A 6,030-nucleotide genomic window follows, 5' to 3' on the forward strand; every position below is an offset into this window, starting at 1 on the left:
TTTTTGTATATATGTTTGTTCACACTTCTTTTTATCAATTTAATAGAAAATATATAATTGATGGGATATAAGTTATAAATAATATATAATTGTGTGTTTTCAAATAAAATATTTTCTAAAACTTTTATGAATATATAGTTAAAGTGATATTGATTGAATGAATAATAACATGTATAATTGAAGGAATTAAATTGTAAAAGTGCAATCTATACTCACATAAATTTTGTGAGTGAGAGGTGAGAATTGAGAAAAGAACTTATAAGCTTTTATTGATTATTAAGAAATTGTTGATTACTAAATTAAACCCATTTTGAAAAAAAAAAATATTGTGCATATAAAAATTGACTGCAAAGTTGTTTGAAGTTTGATTGTAATGATGTAGAGTATTAATATCACTACTATAGTTCTCATGGTAAATTTTTAATAGATTTACCTCATAAATAAATAAATAAACTCTAATTAGAAAAAAAAAAGAGAAGAAAAAATGTTACATATTCAAAGTTTATTGTAGTTATTTGGTTTTGTAAAAACAACTTTGCAGCCAAGTGCAAAAAGAAAAAAAAACAAAAAAAAAACATTGAAAAAAACAAAAAAAACAAAATGAGTTTATTCTTTGTAAATTATCCTATCTTATTTTCAATATTAGGTTATTTTATTGTTTGCTTTACATATTAGCCATTTTCAATAAGTGTATAATTTTCTTCCAACTCCATGAGTGAAAACAGTATATATGAAATATCATAACCCGAGAAAATATGAAGTTGAAACTTTTACATTAAAATTCCTGATGATATATATGTTATGAAAATGATTTTTATTATCATTTTGATTATATTTTTCTCAATGTTTTTAGAAAATATTTATATAAAAAATTATATATATTAAATATTTTGATATTGTGTGAAATATATATGTATAACCCATCCAATTATATATTAATATATTAGTTGATAACAAGATTTATAAATAAACATATGATCTCATTACAAGTGTGTTTTAAAATGTTAAAGTTTGCAAATTTGAATATATATATTAAGGAATAAAAATCTAACTTGTGATTTTATGATATTTTATTACTAGGGGACTAGTAATTAGCCGGTTTGGGGGTGTGATGAAACTTAAAATTTGTAATTATTTATATGTTAAAAAGTGTGTTTTAAAATTAAAGTTTCATTAAAATTATGAAGTTGTATTATTTTAGTGTTACGTGTTTATATTTAAATATTTTACTAAAAATGTTGTATTTTATGTTTTGCGCAGGTTTGGTAAAAATAAAATTACTCAAGCTACAAAGGTCATATTGGAGTAATCTCAAATCCTGTAGAATCACAAAAGAGGCATCTTCAACTTTGTAGAAGACAAAAAATTCCAAAAACCTCATTAAGATGATCAAAATAATCAAACATCAAAATGGAGACAGATTTACTTTTACTATGACCAGCTTGTAGTACAAATATCATAACTATGTCACCTTTTACCCAAAATAGGTGAGTTATATGTCCAAACACATCTAAACAAAATATCCTACGTATTCTATGTTGAATGAAAAGACTGAATCGGTGGTCTATGGCATCAAACATGCCAATTAAAGTTGGGTCATGGTATTGACATTCAAGGAGACAAGCACCCACCAACTTTACTATTTCACATTTAATGAGCCTTGGACTCTGCTCTCATTTGACCTATAAATTGATGTGTTGTATAAGCTTTGTAGTATGCAAAAGTGTAAAGAAATTCCTCACTTGTAAAATAAATATTGTGTGTGTAATAATAAGATTTTGAGTGTGCATATTTCTCCAAGTTTAAGTACGAAAGTTCTTTTATCCTTACTCTTGAGTCTTATGTTCATGGCAAGCTAAATCTTTTTATGTCTAGGTGAAAAGGATTCATTGTTGGTCAAGTAAGATTGTTTATATTTTGTATATTCTTTCTTTTTCTATTTTTTATTTTGTTTTACTAATTGATCTTTATTTGTAGGTATAATTTGGATGATTTATTGTTATCTATTTACATCAAATACTTGGTACCTTAAATGTGGTTACCTTGATTTGTTGTCTAATATGATACAATAAATACTACAATAATTATATACTATAAATATATGTATCAATTATAATAAAGTCATATATATTATTTAGACAATAGTGTGGCTCTGCCGGTTGTTCTAAATAATATATTGTGATTTGATCTAACATTTATTTTCTCGCAACTAACATTTACTTTCTCGCAAATAACATTTACTTTCCGCAATTAACATTTACTTTCCGCAACTAACATTTACATTTCCGCAACTAACATTTACTTTATCGCATCTAACATAAAAAGTCATATATTTTATTTAGACGATAGCGTGGCTCTGCCGGTTGTTTAAATGAAATATGGTGATTTGATCTAACATTTACTTTTATGTAAATTTATATTTATGCACTTATATATATATATATATATATTATGAGTACCATATATTAATTATCGGTTTATCTGATCTTAATATAGTGGAAACTATATTATATGATATATTTGTTTAAATATTTAATTGTTCCTTTATGTTTATATTTATTCATTTATATATATATTATGGTTACCATGTATTAAATATCGGTTAATCTGAATTTAATATAGTGAGAAATATATTATATAATATATTTGTTTAAATATTTCATTGTTCTTTTATGTTTATTCTTATTTTAGTTTTTTTTTTATTTATTTTTGTTAAGCAATCTTAAATAAACCAACAATGAACCTTTGAAGCCTTGACAATTTTATAATTTGTGTATTTGAAGTTTTATAATAATATTTCCATCTATAATATATCATTGCTAAAATTAAACTTACAGCATCCTCTCCGTGGATCGATCTCGTACTCACGAGTATATTGCAGACAACCTACACTTGGGTGAATTACAATTTAAGTTGTATCATGTTTTTGGCGCCGTTGCCGGGGAGGTATAAATTAAGTTTAATTTTTGTTATTTATGTTATTTATGTAAATAGTATGCTGTTTTTAATTGTATGATTGTTTGGAGTCGTTAAAATAGTGGTAGACTTGTTCGAGTATCTGAAAATATTTTAAACATGGAGGATAATTCTAATAATCAAGATGATAATAATAATAATAATCAAGAACATGAACAACCAAGAACACTTAGGCACCATATGAATCCAATAAGAACTAGTACACCATCTTGTTTAGTTTTTCCTCCTGATGCGTCTAATTTCAATTTTAAACCTCAAATCATTCAAATTTTACCAAATTTTCATGGCCTAGATTCTGAAAATCCATATTTGCATTTAAGAGAATTTGAGGAGGTTTGCAACACTTATAATGATCAAAATTGTAGCATGGATATTGTTCAATTAAAGCTTTTCCCTTTTTCTTTAAAAGATAAAGCTAAAACATGGTTGCAAAATTTGAGATCAAGTTCAATAAGATCATGGGAAGAAATGCAACAACAATTTCTAAAAAAGTTTTTCCCTTCCCATAGAACAAACTCTTTTAAAAGACAAATTACAACTTTTTCTCAAAAACAAGGGGAAACATTTTATCAATGTTGGGATAGATATAAAGAGTTACTTAATACATGCCCACATCATGGTTCTGAAATATGGAGGATAGTTTCTCACTTTTATGAAGTTTTAATACCTAAAGATAGGCAAATGATATAATTCATGTGTAATGGAACTTTTGAAGATAAAAACCCAAATGAAGCTATGGAATATTTGGAGTCATTAGCAGAAAATGCTCAAAATTGAAATAATATAGGCTCAATTGAACCACCAAGTAAAACCAATAATTTAACAAATGGTGTTGGTATTTACCATCTTAAAGATAATGTAGATATTCAAGCCAAACTTGCATATTTAGCAAGAAAAATTGAGTCATTAGAAATGAAAAAGAGTGATCAATTAAAAAGTGTTCAAGAAATTATTTTTCATATATGTGATACACATGATCATCTTACAAAAAATTGTCCTACTTTGCCTTCATTTAAAGAATGTCTCCATGAACAAGCCAATTATGTTAACAATTTTAAAAAACCAATATTAGATCCTTTTTCACAAACATATAATCCTGGTTGGAGAAATCATCCTAATTTTAGTTGGAGGAACGATAATAATGCACAACTTTCACAACAACCTTTTCAAAATAACCAAAATCATCAATGCTATGCTCCTTATATCCCACCTCCAAGAAATATTTTGAAGATGAAATTCACGAATACATTCAAAAGCAAGAGTCTATCAATATTCAAAACATTCAATCTATGAATGATTTGAAAGAAACTCTTGCAAAATTTGCATCTGCACTTAATATTCATGAAAAAGGAAAATTTTCATCTCAACCACAACCTAATCCTAAGAATCAAGAAAATTTTGATCAAGTAAAAGCTGTTATTACTCTTAGAAGTGGTAAAATAGTTAATGATCCATATAGTGATGAAAACAAAGATCAATTAAACTCAAAGAGTAAGGATTCAAATACTGATACTTTTGAGAAAGATGATGCTTTGGTTCCTAATAATAAGAAAGTTGATGATAAATTATCTGAAGTAATATGTGAGTCAAATAAACATGTTCTTTTTCCTCATGCATTAGTTAATAATAAAAAATATAAAAAATAAAAAATGATTATGATATTTATGAAGTTTATAAACAAGTAAAAATCAATATTCCATTATTAGATGCTATTAAACAAGTGCCTTCTTATGCAAAGTTTTTAAAAGATTTATGTACTGTTAAAAGACAATTGCATGTAAATAAGAAAACATTTTTAACTGAGCAGGTAAGTTCTATTATTCAAAATAATTCTACTTTGAAATATAAAGATCCTGGTTGTCCAACAATTTCATGTATTATTGGAAAAAATAAAATTAAAAAAGCTTTGTTAGATTTGGGAGCAAGTGTGAATTTACTTTCTTATTCAGTTTATGAAAAACTTAACTTGGGAGATTTAAAACCTACATCTGTCACTCTTTTACTAGCCGATAGGTCAATCAAAATACCTAGATGTATCATAAAAGATGTGTTAGTTCAAGTCGATAAATTCATATATCCTGTGGATTTTATTGTCTTGAATACACAACCAATAGAAGTGCATAATGAAATTCCAGTAATATTGGGACGTCCATTTCTCGCAACTTCAAATGCTTTAATTAATTGTCGAAATTGAATAATGAAATTATCTTTTGGAAATATGACTTTAGAACTTAATGTGTTCAATTTAAGTAAACAACCATGTATTATTGAAGATGAAGATGATAATGCAATATAAACTATCATGGAAGAATGTCAACAACAAAACTTAAATCAATAATCCGATGTTTGTTTAGTGGAAAATATTGATTCGGAAAATATTTTTAATCAAAATTATTTGAAGAAAACAATCAACTTGAAGAAGAAAAAGAAAATGTAGTAGCCGATCATTTATCAAAAATAATTTCTGAATCATCTCAAAATAAAATACCAATAAATAAAAATTTTCCGGATGATCGACTATTTTATGCTACTACTATGCCTTGGTTTGCTAATATTGTAAATTTTCTTGTGACAAATAAAATGTCTTCTCATTGGAGTTCACAAGATAAAAATAAATTCTTGAAAAAGGTAACAAAAATTTATTGGGATAATCCTTATTTGTTTAAGTATTGTCCTGATCAAATTTTCGACGATGCATGCCCGACAATGAGGTAAGTAATGTCATTAAATTTTGTCATTCTGAGGCATGTGGAGGCCATTTTTCGTCAAAGAAAACATCTGCAAAAATCTTTTAATGTAAATTTTATTGGCCTTCTTTATTCAAAGCTACGCATTCATTTTACAAATCTTGTGAATATTGTCAGAAAATGGGTTCAATTTCAAAACAAAACATGATTCCTTTAAATCCAATCATGATTATTGAAATATTTGACAGTTGGGGAATAGATTTTATGGGTCCATTCCCATTATCTTTTGAATTTACTTATATTTTAGTGGCTGTCGATTATGTTTCAAAATGGATTGAAGCAATTGCATGTAGAACTAATGATCATA

General features: G+C 26.2%; 1 non-coding gene across 1 annotated transcript; it reads right to left on the reverse strand.

The window, feature by feature from the left end:
* Positions 1-3,488: 3,488 nt before the first annotated feature.
* On the reverse strand, positions 3,489-3,599 carry LOC140885882 (small nucleolar RNA R71). The gene has a single exon (XR_012151294.1). It is a non-coding gene; the product is annotated as a small nucleolar RNA R71 (small nucleolar RNA).
* Between the last annotated feature and the right edge of the window lie 2,431 nt (positions 3,600-6,030).

Source organism: Henckelia pumila, chromosome 2 (genome assembly GCF_033568475.1).
Source record: "Henckelia pumila isolate YLH828 chromosome 2, ASM3356847v2, whole genome shotgun sequence".
NCBI classification, from domain to species: Eukaryota; Viridiplantae; Streptophyta; class Magnoliopsida; order Lamiales; family Gesneriaceae; genus Henckelia; species Henckelia pumila.